The following is a 20,762-nucleotide window of genomic DNA, read 5'->3' as shown; positions in this document are numbered from 1 at the left end:
AAAAGAGATTTTCTTGATTTTAGTGAGTGATTTCTTGCCTTTATGGTCCTGATAGTGTGTGGAAGATGGGTATGACTCTATGTACTTGTTTGGTTGTTATGCTTAAGACAGAATTCACGTTTAATTCTGGCTTTCCATCACTGAAGCTTTCAAGTGATGAGTCCTCATCTGCTAAAGGCAAAGAAAAAGATTCAGTCCCTTCTATTATCCATTTTTGTCACTTTCTACAGAGCTTGTCCCAAAATTGTGTAGAGGAAACCCATATGGCTGAAGGGGGATGTTCTCTTCCTGGGGGTGTCTCAACCTGAAGAGACTGAGCTATAAGACCTTCCCTCACTACTATCAGCTCTAATTTTCCACTGCAATGTCTTATCAATGAGGACTGCATTTTTGGCAGATGCCCATCTTCTTGCCATCCCAAACAGCTTGCCTCTTCTAATCTCACCTGGCTTTCTCCTTATATACCTATGTCACTTTGTAGTTGGCAATCTCCCCTCAATGATACTTCAGCCCCAAGACATTTAATCAATGACAATTAGTGACTTTCCAGGGATGCTGATGGAGCCATCCAGGTGTGCAAAAAATATGCACAAGCTTCCTACCCCACAGATGTGTGTATATGTGTGTGTGTGTCTCTTTAAAATTGGATTCTTTTCCAGTTTTTAATTCAAGTCTACTGATCCATTTCTATCAGGGATTTGGCAGCTGAGCACAGCTGAACTAAGTGATCTCCAAGGAAAGAAATGTGACCTGCAATTTCAGACCCAGAAAGATAGTGGTTGACAGGGAACACGAAGAACTGGGTAAGCTGGGAGGTAGGCAGGCCCTTTGACATTTGCCAAAAGTTCATCATAGGCCTCATTTCTCTTTAAGAGAAGGCTTTCAGCTATGCAGCATTATGTGTCAGGGTGCTGGGAACCAGGGTCAGAGGGAGAAGCAGTTCAGAAGACTGGTTTTTTAGGAAGCTTCCAGGCTTTGTCATTCCCCCCATCCCAACCAGTTTGGGGTACAATCCTAGTATGTCGGGGTAAGAAAGGCTAGAGGTCTGGAACCTTAGATGTTTTACTTCCTATATGAGTTTAATGTCAATGGAACCTTTGAGTATAACTTGAAGGCCTTCTGTGGAAGTCACAAAAGCACTCACTAAACAGGGTGGACTTTTGTCCAAGGAAGAAAATGACAAGGAACATGGAAGCATTATTTCTACTGGCCAGAATTCCTACTGACTGAGAAAATGAGTATATAAGTAATTAGGGACAGGTCTACTTTGTTAGTTCAAGTTCAATGTTGGGACAAAATAAATACTTCTAAGTCACTGAATAGTTAATAATAGGAGATTTCAAAGATCTACTTAGCAAGAATATGCAGTAGAGTTCTATGGATGTGGCTTTTCTTATCTCTATATAGAAACATGTGTGGTCAGTAGGACAGGGTGTGGTGACTCCCCTGGTCTTTAGACATTCACTAAGTTATGAAGGAGCCCTCATTCCACATGGATAGGATTTTTATGTCCTTCCATGACCAGGAAGCCAAATCAACACAGCCAGAAGCTGCTAGGATATACAAGAAAGCTAGGATGCTTTGTTTTATAAAGAGAGATACAATTTGAGTCTTGATTCACATCTCCATGCCCCCAGAATCACGTCCCAGCTCAATTGCTTCTTGCTAATCAACATAGGAGGCAGGGAGAAGGGAAGCCCTGCTACATTTTAGTCCTATCACAGAATTTAAACAGGAACAAGAATTGAGCTGAATTTGAGAGTTGAGAACAAGAAGAATAAAAAGAATGAAGTCTTTTTTTTTTTCTCCTCTGTGAATGTTTCAGATTTGTGCTTTAGGCCTTGCTTATTTCAATCAACTTTCTAGTATATCAGCTTATCTTTTCACAAAAAGAGTCTTTTTTTCCTTTGGCCCCAGAGTTTTCCTCCTTTTTTAAACTTCCCTTTCATCAAATTCCAAGTTTCTTTATATCAACACTGATTGTCCTAGAAAATGTTTAGGTCCCTAGATTTAGATATTTATAGCCCCCATTCCTAATTCTCTACCCCACCCATTGTTGCCACTGTAGTTGTGTGACCAATTCTGGCATTTGTTCTTTCTTTTTCTCTTACCCCTGTTGCCACTCACTCCTGATCACAAGAATCTCTTACTTGCATTATAATCCAATAAAGCAGGGAAAGAAGATATAGAAATATTCAGGTTTGGAGTTAGCAATATACTTCCTGTGTTTTCTTGGGAAGGTCTGTTGATCTCAATTTCTTCAACTATAAAATGGGTGGCATTGAGAGAAGCTGGTAATCCTTCAGGGGGTTAACTTTGCAGGTTTAAGAGCTCAGTGTTCAGTTAGCTTCTCTAGGACATATTCACTCTGGTGGACTGAATCACCATTTTCAAAAGAAACTCACTGATGAGTAGAATTTCAGTTTATTAATTTACAAAAGGAGAGAGATTTAACCTAATAAAGGAGGGAATCTTGTCTTCAGGGATATGCCTTTCTGATGGATAGGTCCATTCAGAAGACCTAAATAGAAATTGGGTGGTAGTTTGATGAATTTGGAATTGGAATATGGGCAATTCAAAGTAGTGTGGGGTCTATGGCAGAGTACAAAATGCTGGGAGGAATTTTTTTTTCCTTGAAGAGGACTTTGAATTGGATTGAAGTGGGCAGAGTTGCTAAAGTATTGGTCTCATTCTCTCTTCCAATCATTGAAGTCAAATGGCAAGACAAAATTCACAATGAATGGTGATTGCTGGAGATGCAATGAATAACATTGGTATCTGACCAAGCTCCAGTCACCCCACAGTACTTGCTTCAGCTGCCTTCATGGATCAAAATATTTTCACCTGCCCATTCCACTGAAGTTTTCACATGTTTGGAGTAGACACCCCCCTAACTCACTAACAAGTTTGAGGCTTGTCAGTTACTTTCAACCTGTTTTAGCCAGTCTGCCAAGACAGTTTTACCAGTTTTTAGTGAGAGGAATAATAAACACACTAGATGACATTAAAGATACAAAAAGATTTTGGCTATAACTTTAGGCTGACTATAAGATGAAAATGAATGGGGAATAATGGAAAGTCTTATACTTGGGTTCCAAAAATCCTCTTCACAAGTAGGTTTGTTTGAAGAAAATATGGGGATTTTAGAGGCCTGCACACTTAATGTAAATCATTGGTGTGATTCGAATATCAAAAAACTCCTACTAATGCGATCTTGGACTGAATGAAGGCTGTAGAGGCTTAGCTTTCAGGGATAGGAAGGTGAGAAGAATTTCCCTGTCCTCTGTCCTGCCCAAATCCTATATGCAGGACTATGTTTTGTCTGGGATGCCAGGATTTAGGAGGACATTGATGAGGTGGAGATCATCCAGAGGAATGCAGTCAGGGTAGTGAAGGGCGTCAAGCCCACACAAGGACATATGAGGATTGGACAAAAGAATTGAGGATATTTAGTTTGGAGAAGAGATGCTAGTCTGTAGGTATGGGAGAGCTGTCATATGGACAAAGAATTACCTTTGTTCTTTTTGACCCCAAAGAGCAGAACCAAGAGGAAAGAGTAAAAGTTGGTAAGAGTCAGTTTTAGGCTTGATGTCAGGAAAAAACTAAAACCTTGAGTAGTATTGAGATCATACTAAGGCCTTATTCTCTAGCTCTCTTCTCTCTAGACTTCAGACAATCTATCCTCCTCCACTTTCTCTTATGACAACATTACCTCTGACAAGTTGCAGTTAATTAGATCACAGCTGATCTTACATTAGTTACATTTTAGTTTCTTTAATGAGACTTGGGAGACATCCTAGTCCCTTGATGAGGCTTGGAAAGCTTCTCATTAGCTCACATGCTTACTAACCATTCTGCAAATGCCTAAACTCATGCATGCTATGTTGATCCTCATTTACATCCTTTTCAGAGGCTGACCCTTAATTATCATCATCATTATCATCATCATCACCCACCACTACCATCATCATTACTTTATAATGCTTTAAGTATTTCAAAGTCCTTTATAAATTTGTTTCATTTTATCCTCACTACAATCCTGGGGAGTGGGTGCTATTTCTATCCCCATTGTACGTATGAGAGAAGTGAGGTAAACATTTGTTATAAGTGTTTTACTGATGGTCACACAGCCAGTAATTATCTGAGGCTAGATTTGAACTCCCTAATTTTTGGATGCTCCATCCACTGTGCCATTTAGCTGCCTCGTCTCTGACCCATTGTCCCAATTCTATGGGTGCATCCTAACTAGAATCTGCTGTGTTGTAATTAAAGAGCTGGATTTGTACTTCTGTCTTGTTAGACTGCTTTTGAGAGTTTCTTCCTCCTCCTCCTCCTCCTCTTCCTCCTCTTCCTCCTTATCCTTCTTTCTTCTTCTTCTTCCTCCTCCCTCCAGTGTCTAATATATTAATTTTCAAGTAATAATGATAATTATCATTATCATTTTAGTTTTTCTAGTGTCTTAACATAGCAAGAAATTAATAAATATTTGTTACCAGTCTCCATACCTTTGTAGGAATACTTTGGCTGTGGAACATCTTCACTGCCATCCCTGCCAGTTCTAAGCACTGTGGAATACACTGGGACCCTAAGCAAATGGAGTCTTGAATAGAAAGAATCTCAGATCTAAATCAGATCTCAGCTGTTGGCCAAAAGGACGCTGCCATTCCTGGAGATATACTCACAGGGATCCAGGGGCAAATCTTCTGACAAATGTTCTGGCTAGACTGGTGACCCCTTCCTCAGTCATTGTTGGGGACAGAGGTCAAGCTTTCTCTCTGAGGGAATTTTATCCCTTTGTATGTTGGGGAAAGGCATCCCTTCCCCTTCCCCTCACTCTCCTGCCTCCTCCTTCCCATCTTCCCTCATTTCCTCTCTGTCTCCCTAGAGTAAAGTGTAGCTGAGTGAGATCATGGCTGGCCTGAGCTGCTAACTGGGGCCAGGTGCTCTGTCCATGAGGTAGCTATGACAGGGCTATTTTCAGTACTGATTTCACCAGAATGCATTTGAGGTTAGTCAGTGGTAAACCAAAAGCCATGGAAGGCTAGGTCTGGGGCGTGTGTATGTGCATGGGTGTTTTTTAAAAAAGAAAATTGGGTCTAGAGAAGTTGTTCTTTTGGCAAATGTGTATATTCTAAGAAAAGACAAGGGTTCTTCCTTGCAGTGAAAGCCCCAGACTACAAGCCAGATATTTGTACTGCTCCTGGGCACCTTCTGAGTTTCTGGGACTGACTGATATGTTTCCCAGAGTTCCTGAAGGCCTATTAGCTCGGCAGGTCCAGCAATGGTCACTTCAGGAAGCATATAGCATCACATGCTGTGACCAGAGCAGAATTTCTGGACTGCCAATATAGCTGATCCAACAAAAACCCAGGCTTTGTTTTAGATGCTATTGTCTTTGAAAGCTGAGATAGTGCTACATGCTGCCTTCAGATATGCACACATGGGCACCTGGACTAGAACCAGACCTGTTGCTCAGCCTCCAGTGGGCAGAGGAAATGAATTAAGACTAAAAGGTTTGAAGGTGCTCATTATTGGCTTCTCCCAATGGCTCATGGGCCCTAGAGGTGGATGCCTTGAAGGAACACATTCCTCTGTTCTCAGTGATCTCTGAGGAATTTATCTAATACCACATTATAATTAAGGAAGCCAAGGATTAATGATGAATAAGATAAGAACCCTCCCTTCACTCCTGTCTCCACATGGAAGGTCTATCCATAGGACTCTGTAGTCTAGGAATAAATGGAGGAAACAGCCATATATGATTCCCCTCTAATCAACAGATTTCTATTTAGCCAACACCATTCAATAAAGAGATGGATTCCTATCTGTGCCTATTGCACATCCTGAAGGTATAGAGAAACCCACCAAGTCTTATGACCCTCAGTGAGGCTGCTTCAGTCGGGGAGGGAAGGGTGCAGAACTGGTAGGTGGAGGGGATTTGGGGGTGCTAAAGTCCCATTTGGGGCTGTGTTATACATCGACCATCTGTGTTAAGTACATGGTTGGCTGGGGGCCCAGGGACACAGCTACACACATCAACAATTAAGTGGAATAAGTATTTATGGCCATTATAGCGGGCCTGAGATGGGGGCTGGATTGATTGCCTTCGATCCTGCTTACCGCTGTGAAATTGTCCCTGCTTACTCATGCTTTCTTAAAAACAGCCTCTTCCCTTTCTCCTCTTTAATAATTCAGTTTCTAATTGTCTCAAAACGCAAACTTTAAAACGCCAACTCAGGGACTTCATTCCCCCTGCTTCTACCTCTTGTTCATTCCTCTTTTGTCCTCCAACATCTTTTCATCTTTTGATGGGGACCATGGTGATTTCCACCCCCTCCCCACTTGCTATGTCTTTTCCCCTCTCCTTTACAAACATCTCCCAATGAGAGGCTGTGAAAATCACTTGCTCAGATTTAGGACTCTTCTTCTTCCTCCATTCAGTTATCAAAGGGATCTCCCCAAAACACAGCTCTGATCATGTCATCCCCCATTTAGTAAACTTCAATGACTCCCTATTGCCTCCAGGATTAACTATATAATCCTCTGTTTTTGAAGTCCTACATAACCTGTCTCTTTCCCTACCTTTCTTATACTTTATTCCTCTCCACACTTTCTACAATCTAGCTTCCTGACCTCTTTGCTATTCCTCTCACAAGACACTCTAGCTCCTGACTATGCAAAATTTTCATTAGATTTTCACAAGCTGTTCCCCCATGCCTGGAATGCGCTCTCTCTCCTCCTCATCTCAGGGCTATGGCTTCCCTAGACTTCTTCTAGTCTCAGCTTGAATCCTACTTTCTTCAAGAACACTTCTTTAGTCCTGCTTTCTTTTGATATTATCTCTTACTTAGCCCAAATATATCCTGATTGTACATGACTATTGATCTATTGTCTTTCACTCCACCCCACCCCCATTAGACAGTAAGCAACTTGAGAGCAAGAACTATTTTTGTCTGTATTTGTACTTCCAGTGCTTGGCATAATGCCTGGCTTATGGTAGGTACTTTGTAAAAGCTTATTGACTTGATTGGACTTTAGTACCCTTTTCCTCTGTTATCACTAGGTTACTTCTTAGCTACCCCCTGAGTTTTAGGAGTAATTAAATTGAAGAACTTAGAAGAAACAGTTGTGGTAGGAAGTTCTAGATCCTCTTCTCTAAAGAGTGAAGCTGAAGGGGAAGAGAGAACAAGACGAGAAAAGGAACAGAACTCTGACAAATTCCTCTAAAGGGGAGAAATCCAAGTAATTCACTTCACTTCCATTTAATACAATTTCATGAGTGTTTATGAAGGGTCATCAAGATCATGGTGTCTTCTCTTACTGTTTATGTGATTCTGAGTGAATCTCAGTTTCCTCATCTGTAAAATAAATTCTAGATAACCTCTAGAATCCCTTGTAGATGTAAGTTAATTTAAAAAATTGATTAGAATTCTCAAGTGTTTTGGGTGTTATAGAATATACTTTTCTCTGGTTCTGCTCACTTCATTCTGAATCAGCTCTTAAGAGTCTTCCCAGATTTCTCTGAAAAGGTCTTTTTCATCATTTCTGTACATTGATATTGATAAAGCAGAACATAGAGAGGCAGCCAAGTATAATGAGAAGAAATCTGATACCAGTAAGCCTGGGTATTGGATTCTATCTATGACATATATTGACCATGTTAGACATCACTTAATCTCTTAGTGCTCCTGCAACTCGCTAAGACTAAATTATGGAGCAGGGACTGATTTGTGTCCATAGAGGGAATTGTCCACTGTGAATAATCCTCTTGAGATTCTATTTGTTCCCCATATCACTCCTTGAAGATACCCTCAATTTAAGTATAACAATATCTTGTCAAAAATATTTGCCACTGAGAACTTCAGGCCAAGTTGAAGGTGGTTTCTTGTAGATGGTGATGGCCTCTAGATGCTTCTGTGTGTGGATAAGATTGTTACTCTCATCAAGCCTTGGAATGTTACAGAGTCTCCTAGTACAGATCTTTACCTAAAAGTGTTGGATCTGACACGCACAACAAATCCAAGTGAATGAAGAATGCCTGTTGAACAGTTTACAATGTGCACTGGGATAAACAACCTACATTATTGTTGCTTTTCAGTAATTTTCAGTTATATCTGACTCTTAATGACCTCATTTGAGATTTTCTGAGCAAAGATACTGGAATGGTTTGCTGTTTCCTTCTCTACGTCATTTTGCCAATGAGGAAACTTAGGCAAAGAGAGTTAATTTCTTTGCCCAGGGTCAGACAATCTGTAGAGTTTATTTATCTATATGTATACCTGGGACAGACATTACAGATGGACAATGAGTTGGGGATTAGAATTAAATAGTTATTAGCTACTTATTAAGCATCTACTATTTGCCAGACTGTGCTAACCACTGAGTGTATAAAGAAAGGTGAAAGAAAATCCTTTTTTTCTCAAGATCACAATATAAAGTAGGAGACAACAAGCAAACAAATATGTACAGCCTATATGTGTGACAAATAGAATAATCAATGAAAGGAAGACATCTGAATTAAGAGAGATTATATAGTGTCTACTGTATGCCAGTCACTATGCTAAACACTTTAAAAATATCACAGAAAATTTTCAAGGTAGGTGCTATTATTGCTTCCATTTTAAAGTTAAGGAAACCGAGGCAAACAGAATTACCCAGGATCACCCAGATAATAAATGTCTGAGGCTAGATTTGAATTTAGATCTTCTGGACATCTATAGCAGCTTCCATGATAGGAAAAGGCTTTCCATAGAAGATGGGATTTTAGGTGGAATCTGAATAAAGCCAGGGAGGTCAGAATAAAGAGAGGAGGGAGAATATTCCAGGAATGGGGGAGATAATTCCCAGATCTAAGAAATGGAGTGTTTTGTATATGAAACATCAAAGATTTGAGTATGTGGGAGGGCATAAAGTCCAAGAAGATTGAAAAGGGGGTGAGATGGCGTGGGTACATCTAACCATGTTATGGTTATAAAGGGCTTTTAATACCAAATAGAGGAATTCTTATTGCATCCTAGAGATGAGAGTAAAAAAATATCTATCAAGAAATTGTATAGCAGAAAGAGAAAATGAACTGGTCAATTGGTAAGAGTGAAGGAAGAAAGGTGGACAGTCAAACCACTCCACTGGTAGTCTCAGGATGTCAGGAGAAAGCAAGGAAGGTCTCAAAAATATTGGGTGGACTTGCCAAGTCACATGTATGGGACAACATGGACAAGCGTTGCACAGGATGAACAGATGTGAATGGCTTGTGATTAGTACCAGAGGAGGAAATTTCCAAATGAATAACAGCATAGATGCTTTTGAATATTAAAGTTTGCAAAGCACCCTAAAAGACTGGGAAGCATGGTTAGTTGTAAATTGATATATGAAGAAGATCTGGGAGTTTTGGTGGACTGCAAGCCAAATACGAGTCAATGGTGTGATGTGGTTGTCACAAAAAGCAAAATTGGAGGCTTGTGTTAAAAGACATATGCAAGACTGAGGAGGTGATGGGCCTACTGTGTTTGGAGTGTTGACCAAGTCTGAAGAATTTTGCGTGGACTTGCAAGTCTCATTTTAGGAGGGCCATTTGTAATCTGGAGAGTATCCAGGGGAAAACAGAAAAGGCAGAAGGCCCTTGAACTCATGCCATGAGAGGAGTGGTTTGACAGAACTGAGTATGTTTAGCTAGAGAAAAAAAAAGACTCAGGGGATGTGATAACTGGCTTTAAATATTAAAGAGCTGCCATGTTGAAGAGGGATTAGGTTTTTTCTGTGTGTTCCCAGGGGACAGGAAGAACTAGGAGAATGGATGAAAGTTGCAAAGAAGCAAATTTAGGCTTACTATCAGAAAGATTGTCTTAAATATTTGAGCTGTCCTAAAATGGAATGTCTCAGGAACAACATGCTCCCTCTCATTGGAAGTCTTGAAGCAAAGGTTGAGTGACATTTTAGGTAAATTATAAAAAGGATTCCTTTAAAAATTATTTTTAAATTTAAATCTTATTTTTAAAGTTCTGAACTGTATCTCTCCCTCCCTACATGCCCCAGAATGAAGAAGAATTGGAGAATTCTCATTGGAGAATTTAACCTAAATACATAAATATATGAAACCATACTATGCTTACTTCTATTTATCAGTTTTTTTTTTTCCTGGAGATGGATGGATAGAATCTTCTTTCATAGGTATTGTAATTGATTTGAATATTTATAATATTCAAAATTCTTAGTCATTTGCAGTTATTTTCAAAGCAATATTGCTATTACTATATACAATCTATTCTTGGTTCTGCTCATTTCACTCTGCATTATTTCATGCAGGTCTTTCTATGCTTTTCTAAATACAATCAGTTCATTATTTCTTACAGCACAGTAGTATTCCATCAGAAGGGATCCTTTGTATGGTATAGTTTGTGTTAAACAGCAGCTAATGTCCCCACCAACTCTGAATTTAATGAATTGGTGCAAAGTCCTATGCTGATTATTGAAGTCATTTCTGTGAAGGTTAGTATATATACATGCATTCTTTCCTTTAGGCAGGATTGCCTGACAAAGCCACAAAATTCCTGTAGGGACAATGGGAGATGTTGTCAATCTAGTAGATATTTTCTGAATGCTTACTATGTACAGAACATATTATGCCAGGTCCAATAATATGTGTTTATTGAAAGTCTTCAAAGATTTGAGGAGCTGTCTCATAGAACAGGAATTGTACTTGTCAGGTATTGTCCTAGAGGGTAAAACTAGGAACAAACTTGAAGTAAGGAAGTTTAGAAACTGTCCACAAGTGGAATGGACCTCCTTGCAGAGTACTGGGTTTCTAATTGCTGGAGAACTTCGGGCAGAGATTTGTTGATGACTTGTTGGGGGTGTTATAGAAAAGATTCCTGCCCAGGTGTGGGTAACCAGAAAGTACCTTGCAGTTGAATCACAAGAAATTTTTATTTTATTTTCAATGACTTTTTAAAGGACAGTTCTTAGGATATTTATCTTATCAGCACCAAATTCTAATAAACGAGCCAGATAAGTGAAACTCTATATGCCTCTGAGTAACTACTTGGCGCTCATGGAGACATCTTCCCAACTACTGAATTCTTTGTTTAACATTTCATATTCTAAGTGTCATATCCATTTGATGCAGGGCTTCTCCAAGAATTTATAATAAATACAACTCTCTTAGCTTTAGCTCATTAGATACTTGAATGCCAGAGGAAACTTAGTGAGATAAGAATCTAGCATCAAATGTGGAGGATGGAAATTTTCCAAGACACTCTTAGAACCTTGACTTGAGTTTAACCAAAGAAATACTTATTTCGCTATGGTATAATCAGGGAGCATACTTTGAGGGAAAAAAAAGAAGAGAAAAAGACGAAAAAAATCTTGTTTGAAGGCAAAAAAAGTATAGTATACCCACCCTATGGGTGTTTATTTTCTTATTTTCGATTCTGTGTTGGATCAGGATTGAAAGCAGAAGACAGTTGATGAGCATTTATTAGATGCTTACTAATGTGCATTAAGCACTGAGGATACAGAAAGAAGAAAAGATAGTTCCTGCCCTCAAGGAGCTTATAATCTAATGGAGAGGTAAGTAACCGTACAAACAAGTTGTATGCAGGATAAATAAGAAATAATTAACAGAGAAAAGACACTGGAGTTCAGAGCAGTTGGGCAAGGTTTCCTTTAGAAAATGAGATTTTAGTAGGGAATTGAAAGCTAGAAAAAGCAGAGGTAAGAAGGGAGAGTGTTCCAGGCCCAGAGGACAATCAGAGAAAATTTTGGAATCAAGAGATGGTGTGTCTTGTTTACATATGAGCCCTGAGGTCAGTGCCGCTAGATTGAAGAGTACATGATAGGGAATAAGGTGTAAGAGGCTTGGGAGAGGAGGGGCATTAGGTTATGAAGGGGCACACCATCTTGGTCAGGTCAAGGCAGTATTGCATAGTAGAAAGACCACTGGCTTTGAAATCAAGAGTCCTAATTTTGAATTCTAGCTGTGCTACACCCAACAGATTATTTCTCTATGGTTGAATGCTTCATCTATATAGGGCTTCTTAAACTTTTTCCATTGTGATCTCTTTTTGTTAAAGACATTTGTACCTGACCCCAAGCATATTGGTATCTAAAATAGGTATGCAAAGCAAACATTGATAATAAACCATAATTTTACAACTCTCATATTTAGTTATATGACATCATCTGGGATTGCAACTCACAATTTAAGAAGCTTTGATCTGTGAAGATGGCCATAATAATACTAATATTCTCTCCTTCATTGGATTGTTATGAAGAAAGTACTTTGGAAATAAAATATTAAAGTATTTTATAACGCATGCCCTAGTATGTATTATATAAGCCAAATGCTTAAATAGAATTTAAATATTTAAAAATATTTTAAGAGTGCAAAATAATGAAAAATAATATATAATGAGAGAGTTCTCTGCCCAAGTGTTGAATAAATGAATAAGCCATTTATTAAGAGCTCACTATGTGTTACTAAGCTTTAGGGTTGTAGATAGAAAAGTGAAGCTATCTCTGTTCTCAAGGAGCAAACATTCTAATGGGGGGGTGGGGGAGATAGTACAGGAGGTTTCAGCTACATCTCAGATGGAAAAGTCCCATGGTCAGAATGCACTGGTAAAAATGATGGTTACATCTCTTTAATGGTATTTCCACCCATGAAATGTTCCCACTTTCTGATATTGAACCATTTGACATTGCCAAGGATTTTGGTAGCAAGAACTCTCTTTTCTTTGTGTATTTTATTTTATGCATTTAAAAGTGTTATTCTGAGAAGAGATCCTTAGGTTTTATCAAATTGCCAAAAAAGGGTTAGGAACCTTGCCTTAGAGTGAGATAATAATAGTAACAATAAACCTGGGTTTTCTGAATTCTTCATGCCATCAACAAGCCTTTCATTCTGTGATTCCAACAACCAATCAGTCTCAGAGGTTTGAAATCATAGAATCATAGATCCAGAGATTTGGATGGGACCTTAAAGATTATTTAACCCTTTCTCTCCATCCATTGTCCTAAAGTAAGACCAGTCACAAATTCATTGGTAAGTAGGTTTTCCAGAAGTTAATTTCACCGTAGTGAAAACTTGCCAGGGAAAGGGAGGTTGAATGAAGCTAGAGGATGGAATTTGGTTGAATAGGGCAAGGTCTAAAAGTCTTATGCATCTGTAAGGCTTACCTAAATCTTTGTTTATATAAAGATCATGTTATTGCTTTTTATTTCTCTTATTTCAGTTTGCCATTCTCTTCTGTGTATTTCATTCTCAATTGGCTAGTCTCTTTTTTGTTTCTTTGCTATCATAGATCTAAGTTCTCCTATTCTACCATTTCTGCAGTGAAGGCTATAAACTCTGCGTTTATAATTCTTATTTCTCTTTTAAACCATTCAGGAACATCTCTCATTGTGGTTCCATGCTTTCTTGGGAATCTACATAGTCCTCTGCCTCACAAGGTGTTGATTCATTTGTCTTTGATTTACAAAATTTATTCATAAATATGTGAATTTAGCTGATCTGAAGGCCATATTCCCATATCTGTTATTAATACTTTCCTTATTGGCTTAATCTGCTTGAGGTCTTTAACTGAATTTTCTTTCTCCTGAGATATTGATAATTTTCTTATATTCTTCTATTGCTTATTTTCCAACTCATTCCCCTTTGATTGTAGTTTTCCTAGGGGCAAGAAGCTGTTTCAGCCTTCTCTCATGCTGGGCAAGTCATATTTCACTAGCTTCAGCCTTTATCACAAGTGACTTCTGGGAGAACAAAACTGGTCCCAGCTGGATATTGCCCTCTTCCCCTCAAGTTTAGTAGAGTGCTATATACATGTTTCTGTTCTTCAGTGCTTTGAAAGCTGCTGTCTCAGTAAGGGCAGATAATATGCCTTTTGGTTTTCTGCCACTGGATGAAGGGAACAGGGTAGAGTTGAGTTCTGTTTGGTTGGCTCCTCCAAGTGTTGTGAGAAATGGGGGCAAGGGACTGAATGAGTGTATTAGGGGGTTAGAGAATAGCCTTCTCTTCTATTAGTTAATTGACTTTTTATCTTGTTAGAATCTTCTTCTTAGATGGTAGAGAAAACTGAAATTGCTTTATTTTCTTGTGTATAATTCCTAGTTTGGAGTAGTTTAAGAACTTATGAGGGGTAAAGAAAATGCCAGTCCTTCATCTTGCTTGTCATATTTCTAGTTTCAATTCTGCTTACCTCTAATCTCTGGTTCTCAGACAGTTAAGTCAGTAAGTAATTATTAAATACTTACTATGTGCCAGGCTCCACTTTCTGCTGTACTTTGGGTGGGGTAGTTGAGCCCTAATAGGTCTTAAATATGAGTCACTTAGGTTGCTGTAGTGACCTCTGCCTCTAAGGGTTTCACAAGATACAATTGATTTTTCTGGTCATCTCCTTTGACCATTTGGAATGCATCTTGTTCTTACATATTTCAGCCAGTCCCTTATCTCTCTTAGATATCATACTGTTGACAGAGAAACTTGCTACAGAGCTTTTCCTTCCCAGTTACCTGTTTCCCTTCTAATTTTAAATGTGTTGATTTTGTTTGTACAAAACCTTTTTAATTTCATGTCATCAAAATTACCCATTTTATTTTCTTTGATTATCTCTATTTGTTGGTTGATTATATATTCTTTCCCAATCCATAATTGTGAAAGGTCCTTCTCTGATCCTCTAATTTTTTATGACATGATATCTCAATCACATATCTATTTGGTGCTTATCTTAATATTTGGTGTAAATTGATTTCTGACAGGCTACTCTCCAGTTTTCCAAACAACTGTGGAATAATGAGTCCTTATCCTAATAATAATTATTACTATGCTTGCTTGTTTTTGTGGATTGTGTCCCTATGAATTCTCTAATACTTTATACCTTCTACAGTTATTTTGAATAGACTTTCTTTACCTCTTCCTTGAGCCTCACTTTTCTCATCTGTAAAATAAGAATAATATTTATAATAGTTAATTCATATTTATTTTGATATGCTATTATTATTAATTAGTGATTCTGTCTTATCTTCTTAATAGCCTGTAAGATACATGAGGGCAAAGACTATTTTATCTAAACTTTTTTTTTTCTTTTTCAAGGCCTGAAAAGTCTTGTTTGGGATTCAATCAAAGGGAACTCAGAGAGATCACATAGCCCATTCCCCTCATTTTATGGATGAGGAAACTGAGGCCTTAGAGCTGGTGACAAACTCAAAGTCTTACAACTTTAGTCATGGAGAAACTAAATCTAATATCATCCACTGTGATACATAGTTGATTGGAACAGTGCTTGAGAAAGTTAGTTGTGTGCTTTTGGGCAGTACAGAAATAGGGAGCCTGAAAGTAGACAGGCTTATTAAGAGTCTTTTTGAGTAATGTTGGAAAAAAGATTGTTGACTTGTTCTAGAACTTTGGGGAAGGAAGGAGCAGATATTGAGGACTGCTGTTGAAATTTTTCTTTCTCCTCCTCCTCTCCTCCTCCTCCTCCTCCTCCTCCTCCTCCTCCTCTTCATCCTCCTTCTTTTCCTCCTCCTCCTCCTCCTTCTCCTCCTCCTCCTCGTCCTCCTCCTCCTCTTCGTCCTCCTCCTCCTCTTCTTCCTCCTTCTTCTTCTTCTCTTCTTCCTCCTCCTCCTCCTCTTCCTCCTCCTCCTCTTTTTCTTCTTCCTTCTCCTTCTCCTCTTTTTCTTCTTCCAAGACAGTTGGGATTAAGTGACTTGCTCAATTTACCACCAACTAATTATTGATTACCTACCATATCCCAGGAATTGTTCGAGGCACTGAATATACAAAGAAAAAAAATGAAGCTCCTTCAAGGAGCTCATATTCCTTTGGGGGAAATGACAAGTGCATAGATGAGTAAATAAAAATTACATAAAATGAGTGCAAAATAGTTTGGAGGTTTGGAGGCATTAACAACTCAAGGGAATTGGGAAAGTTCTCTTGTGAGAAGAGGTACATTAACTGAACTTTAAAGAGAGCTAAGGATTTTGAGAGATGCAGATGAAGTAGATTAGTCAGGTAGGACAGCTTGTGTAGCAGTATGGAAATGTGAGATAGAATGTTGTGTATAAGAAAAATCAAGAATGGTTAACTGGAACATAGCTCTGGGAGAAGAGAAAAAAGGATCACGAATGTGAGCTGGAAGAGAACTGGAAACTCATTTAATCTGATCTTTAGCTCAACAAATGTTGCATCTATACCATGCTATACAAGTAGTTATCCAGGTCATCCAGACAACTCAGAGATTTGAAAATTGAAGGTCCTTAGGAAGCAGTATCAGAACCTCATAGGGAAGAGGGGTGTGGTCATGGTGAGGACTGGGAGACCAAATATAATCTCTGATTGAGGGCATTGTTGGGAAAATACTTTCCCTGCATTTTTATAAGGTGGCTGATAGCCTGACTGACAGCTGAGAAAGAGAAAAACAAGAAGCCACTGCTGGTTAAGTGCTGACACTGGCACATAGCCACAGGAACAGAGGGTGGGAAACATAGTCATCAAGATCTCAACTGAGAACTCATAAACAAGAAATGGGACTGATTGAGCGTAACAGAGAAGTCATTAAGAAGTGCTGATTACGGGATATTTGGGGATTGCATGTCCTTGTGAGTGACCAATGAAATTAGATTTAAGTAGGAAAAATGTCAAATTATAGAAGAGATAATTACAAAAAAACAAGATAGTCTGTGTCTAGCGCCTCCTCTTGGCCTGGGGGATTGATGATTAGTGAACAAAAGGTTTTAAGATGTCCCTGGAGCATTTTTTCTTTTATCTTCTTGCTCTGAAGGAACTGACAAAGTGCTGATCTAGGGTGGGAAACTCAATGCAGCCTGAGGTGCTTCCATGAATATCCTTCAGTGCCAGGTAGATTGCAATTGAAGGGTCAGTAGCCAAAAGGTTTATGAATTTTTCTATGTTCTTTGGCTAGAGTTAAATTTTTAATAAATACCTATTGAATGGGATAAAACTTGCAGTGCCTCGTCCAGCATCCTAAGCCAATGAGCCCTACTTCATCTAACTAGCATCCTGGTCCTGTACCATGGATGGTCACTGCACTTTTTGCTCTTGGGGTTTACTTTTTCCAGGCATCTTTCAACCCAACTCCCACTTCCTTTTTGTTTCAAAACTTGTAATCCCTTTGATCACTACCATTGATATCAAAGTTTAAAAGACTTCCAAGCACTCTTTGTTGGTTACATTTCCAACTGTTTCCCCAGGTTGCGTTTTTAGGAGTCATGGCTCTTATTACTTCTCCCTTTACCACCACCCCACTCCCCTCACACAGAGAAGTCATAGGAAATGGCAGGGGCTGCAAGGGACCTTAGAAGCCATCTGAGGAAATTCTCAGAGATAGTCATTGAACCTAGGGTCATGTAACAGTAAGTACAATAGGCAGATTTGTTCATTTCAATTCCACAAACAGTAAGAGACAATCTTCACCAGTAGTAAAGAATAGGACACTTCACATTTCCCCTCAAACCACAAAGGTCTGGACAACCCAGGAGTCCCTCAAGTATAGGTTTGGATTAAAGTGATCACAGAAGACATACTGATGGGTCAGAATCTAGGGTTTACTCAGAACTGCATTTCTAGCTAAGGAATGCAGAGCAATGAAATCTAAAAGACATCCTGGCTTTTTCTTTATCATTCTTTCACAATTTATAGTCTTGCAGGCTGAAACCCAAAATTTCAGTATGTAAAAACTCTCACCTAACTTTTTAATTATTAGACTCCCTTTAGAAACTAGTCTTTCAGCTATGACATTAATAAGTTCTTTTGTGACTATAAGAGAATCTCTTTGAATTCTTTCAACTATGAACCATTCATGACTCTTACACACTTCAATACTTTTATAGGTAGATCACTAGATAAAACATTTATTATATTTTTAGCAATTTATTTTGTGTGTGCTAAATTCCAGGGATACAAATACAAGTAAGACAATTCCTGTCCTTCAGGAGCTTATATTCTAATGGGGAAAGACAATGTATAAAGGGGAGCTGGAAGATGAGGAGGCTGGAGATGTAAGGAAGTGGGAGTGAATCAGAAACCTGGCAAGGAGAAAGGAGAAAGATCATCTATATCTAGAGCTGAGAGGAGTTTCAGAGGTGTTATCTAAGATACATGGGTTTGAAGGATGATGGCTAGGATAGAGACAGGATGGTGGAGTAGAGATAATATTCCACAGAAGGGATAGCATCAGGAAATCTGGGTCTGAATCCCACTTCTGATATTTGCGAGCTGTGTGAGCATGGACATGATTCTTTTGAAATCTTAGTTTTCTTATCTATAAAATGGGATTTATCCTACCTATCTCACAGAATTTTTGTTTTGTTTTGTTTTGTTTTGTTTTTGTGAGGCAGTTGGGGTTAAGTGACTTGCCCAGGGCCACACAGTTAGGAAGTGTTAAGTGTCTGAGATCACATTTGAACTCAGGTCCTCCTGACTACAGGGCATCCACTGTGCCACCTAGCTGCCCCTCTCACAAGGTTTTAATGTGAGTAGAATACTGAGCAGATTTAAACACCCCATATATACATAACAATTATCATTTGAACTACAATTATTGAGGTGGGAAAAGGTGGAAAGGGATGTCTTAGAATCTGGCTCATTGTAGAAGTCTGGGTTAATCCACAGGAGCAGAAAGAGATATATGTATGTATATATACATATGCACTTATACTTCAATATTTTATATTTTTCCAAATCCCCCTTTTTTGCAATCACGTAAAAGATTTCCATATTAGTCACTTTGTGAAAGAAGACTTGAACAAAAAAGAAAGGAAGGAAGAAAGAAGAAAAGATAGAAATGAAGAAACGAAAGAACTAAGAAGAAAAGAAGGGGGGAAAGAAAGAAGAAAGTGAAAAATAGAATGCTTTGCATGCATTCAGACAATATCTCTACAGGCAGAAAGCATTTTTCATCACGAGTCCTTTGGGATTGTCTTCTTCCAAGTCCCTTTTAAATGAATCAAGAAATATTTTTTATATATAGCTTGGCTTCTTGGTCATTTGATCTATATCCATAACACTCTGACTACATCTAATCTCAGTTCAGTAAGTACTTCTTAGATGGGAGACCAACGGGTATTGCTGAGTACTGTAATCTTTTCCTTGAGAAATAGCATGGAATTGTGTCAACTTGGGCAAGTCACTAAACCTGAATTGCCTCAGAAAAAAAGTAGCATGGTACTGAACTTGGAGTTAGGAAGACTCTGATTCAAATTCTATCTCAGGTTGTTCAACTTCACTGTATCTCAGTTTTCTTGTCTGTGAAATGAAAAGATGGGGCTTATGATCTATTGGTTATCATAACAGCTATTATTGTGAGAGTTCATATTACTACTGGGCTTTAAAATTAACCATCAGAGATAGGTGGTATATAAAGCTGAAAAATAGATTCTCTTTTCACCAGTTTTCTTAGAGCCCTTTGGTCTGGATCTCTTTTTTGCCCTTAATAATCTGTGTTTCTTTCATATCCCCACTAAATAAGCTCCCTGAGGGAAGGAATTGTGTCATTTTCTTTATATTTTAATATCTAGCATGGATGTCTTATGCTGAATAGTAGCTTGACAAATATTTGTTGACTATTTGAATAATGAAACCCTGTTTTGTAAATGAGGAAACTGGTATTCAGAAAGGTTAAATCACTTATCCAAGATGGTATTGCTCATAAAAGAAGATCTTCAGGCAATGCTGGATGACCATTTGTTCTTGTTCAGTTATGAACTAGATGACCACTGAGGACTTTTCCCACTTTCAAATTCTGTTTCTATGATATGGCGAGTCTGGAATTTGACAATCCAAGTCTGTTCTCCAAAGCTAGTTAATGGTCTTTCTATTCTACTACATTGCCATTGTGTATGTGTTGGGGGTTTCATGTTCTTGAGGGGCTCCAGGTTTTCAATCGATTTAGTTCTTGATTAGCTTTTTACTTTGTTGATGGAATAGTGGGATAATTTAATAAGAGAACAGCTGCTTCCATCCTGAAGGCCTTGTTGGGAAGGAGTCCAATCTACTATCTTCTCCATTGCTTTCAGGATAATTGAGGGGAATAGGGGAACATGAAATAGTAGAAGAAACCTTTTAAAGCTCTGCCCTGATGGGGAATGGAACAACTTGTTCAAATTTTTTCCAGAAGTCAGCTGGAGAACTTGAAATTATGGTGACTTAAGCAACAATTCATATTGTTGTGGAAACAGCCTTGAACTTGGAGTCAGAAATAATGGCAGACAAAGATATTCTGGGGCCTCTAAATAGGAAGCTGGATTGCTAGCTCCAATATAACACTGAAAAACCTTAAGAATATAAGCTGCAAATCTTTAAAAATGGAAAGAAGGTTTATTATTGTTACTTTTTTAATAAGCTATTTTTCATTCCCCAAAGCCTTCTGGTGGTGCTGTCAAATTCTATCCAGTCCAACTCATTTGTTTTACAAATTAGGAAACTGAGGCACAGATTCAATGGTTTATCTAAGGCCATACAGGTGCAAAGAATCAGAATGTAAATTTGAACAAAAGTTTTCCCAGTCTGGAGAAAGAGTTTTTTCTGATTATACTACTGTAATGAACCAGCTATTTTCAAATTACAAGTAGCTTCACATAGGGAATGGGGAATGCTCATCCGCCTAGAGAGGATGATTGTTGGGTTTGATGGGAAAAAGATAAACCTTGGAAGAGAAATGTCATGGTGATAATACCCTGGAGGTATTATAGGCTGGTAGTGAGCAATAAGGCCAGATATGGAGGCTATGGTCATTGTGGAAAGAAAGTTC

General features: G+C 38.5%; 1 protein-coding gene across 4 annotated transcripts in view; it reads left to right on the top strand.

Moving 5' to 3' along the window:
• Positions 1-20,762, top strand: part of KCNIP3 (potassium voltage-gated channel interacting protein 3) — a 156,566-nt gene that overhangs the window by 60,411 nt on the left and 75,393 nt on the right. The gene's annotated exons all lie outside the window — the stretch shown is intronic.

Source organism: Antechinus flavipes, chromosome 2, assembly GCF_016432865.1.
Source record: "Antechinus flavipes isolate AdamAnt ecotype Samford, QLD, Australia chromosome 2, AdamAnt_v2, whole genome shotgun sequence".
Taxonomy (NCBI): domain Eukaryota; kingdom Metazoa; phylum Chordata; class Mammalia; order Dasyuromorphia; family Dasyuridae; genus Antechinus; species Antechinus flavipes.
The sequence above is the reverse complement of the archived record's forward strand: the minus strand, read 5'-3'. Positions and strand labels throughout refer to the sequence as shown.